The sequence below is a fragment of the Penaeus vannamei genome, chromosome 8 (genome assembly GCF_042767895.1).
Source record: "Penaeus vannamei isolate JL-2024 chromosome 8, ASM4276789v1, whole genome shotgun sequence".
NCBI classification, from domain to species: Eukaryota; Metazoa; Arthropoda; class Malacostraca; order Decapoda; family Penaeidae; genus Penaeus; species Penaeus vannamei.
Window position 1 is genome coordinate 8,434,533 of NC_091556.1, and position 2,500 is coordinate 8,437,032.

The following is a 2,500-nucleotide window of genomic DNA, read 5'->3' on the forward strand; positions in this document are numbered from 1 at the left end:
GATGATGGGGGTGGTGATGTGGTGATGATGATTGTGATGGTGGTGAGAAGGGTAATGTTAATGATAATGACGATGGTGTGGAAAGACATGAATGAGAATGAATATCTTCACAATACAAGACCATTCTCATTCATCCCTTTTTACATTTGTCAACATGAAAATGGTTCATCGATAATGGTGATGGTGGTGGTTATGATGGTGGTGGGAAAGGTGATGGTAGTGGTGGTAATGGTGATGATGATAGTGATGATTATATGCCAAAGACACTTAGAAAAACGCGTTGCTGTTTTACACTTCACCGAATATATAAACAAATTGGAAAAAATGTGGAGGAAAATAAACAGATAATAAAGATGAACAGACAAAGGAATAAAAATAAATAACGTCATTAGCATACTCAGGCTCATTCCTAGAAGCGTGAGGGTAGGTGTGAGCAAAGAGAACATACTAAAAAATAAATGTATGCCTCACTATCTCCCCTACCCTCCATCCACCCCTGTTATAACGGAAGTATAATTTCACAAGTTCTATGACTCTTCGGTTTTCGAGTTATGGTCTTGCTAAATGTTGTTGTCGTTGTTATTACTGTTGTTGTTATTATTACTGTTTTTGTTTTGTTATCGTTGTCGTTGTTGTTGTTGCTGTTGTTATTGTTATTGTCGTTGTTGCCGTTGTTGCTGCTGCTGCTGTTGTTGTTGTTGCTGCTGTCGTTGTTGTTGTTGTTGTTGTTAGGTCAGATAGCTGGAGGTACGCATGTGTGATGAGTTAATTACATATCTTGCACGAATGCTTTTGTTATAAATGCGGGTTAGAATGGGTAATTACGTCTCGAAAGAGGTCGCACAGAGCAGGAGTCTGTTGTTAAGTGTTAAGGGACCGTTATGATTACACACAGGCACACGCGCGCATATACTAAGAGGGAGAGGGAGAGAGAGAGAGAAGGGGGAGGGAATGAGAGAGTGGGAGGGAGGGAGGGAGGAGAAAGAGAGAGGGAGGGGGGAGGGAGGGAGGGAGGAAGGAAGAGAGAGAGAGAGGGAGGGAGGGAGGGAGTGAATGAAGGAAGGAAGGAAGCAAGCAAGCAAGCAAGAGAGAGAGAGAGAGAGGGAGGGAGGGAAGGAGGAAGGAAGGAAGCAAGGGAAAGGGACACACACACACACACACACAAACAAACAAACACACACACACACACACACACACACACACACACACACACACACACACACACACACACACACACACACACACACAAACAAACAAACAAACACACAATCAAAAAACGATTTTTCAAACATTCCGTTACACTTCCAAGAGAAGACACACACCCGACTTAACTCGAAACAAACAGACAACTCAAACAAGCCATTCGCCACATAATATCAATGGCCGAGAAGCCGACAGTTTGAAGTTCAACAAGTGTTCAATGCGGTCGCCTAACTAGCTCGTTGCGTGCGGCAGTTGAGGCTTCTTTATTATACGAAGCCGCCGGCAAACTGACTCCTCGGAGATGCAATGGAGTCACGGTAGAAATCTGTCTTGCTTTGGCTTGCTTATGGTGTAACTGTGTTGCGTTTATTCCTGTTTGTCTTGGTGCTACACTTGTTTGTTTATTCTATCTTTTTTTTTTTTTTTTTTTTTGCTTTGCTTTCTTTATTCATATTTACTTGTTATTTTGATTGTTAGCATTGTTATGATGTTGCTGATGTTGCTATCATTATTATTATTGTTATTGGCATTGTCATCATTATGATTTTCTTTATTCTTATCTTTTTCACAACCTTTATTATAATTCTTATCACCATTATTATTACTACAATTACCATTATCATAATTATCGTTATTATTATCATAGTCATAAATCATCATATGTAGCATCATCGCCATTGTCATCGCAATCGTCTTAGTCATCACCATAAGCCATTACTGTCATTACTATTAGTAGTAGTTATAGGTAGTAATGCTAGTAGTATAAGTATCTTTATCACCATCATTATCATTGTGATTGCAATCATGATCACTTATTATAATGATCATTATCAGGATGATTATTATTATATTAATCATTATCATTATTATTATGAGGATGATTGGTATTATTTTTGTTTTATTATAATTTGCATTATTACCATCATCATTTTTATTCACATCTTCACGGTCATTTCTATTCAGGTTTTCACTATCATTATTATCATTATCACCATTACTATTATCATTATTTTTATTATTGCTACTACTACTACTATTACCATCATTGTTATTGTTATTACCATTATTGATATCATTTTAGTTGCTGTTGTGGTGCAAGTTATTGTTATCGTTATCTTTATAATAATCATTGCCTTTATCATTATTGTTTTTATATATTTTTTCATTATCATCACGAAGATAATAGTTATGACAATCATTATTCTTATCATTAGCATTACTCTTATTATTGTTATCATTATTGTTATAATTACTATTCGTATCATTCTTATCATTATTTTCAGTATTATTATTACTG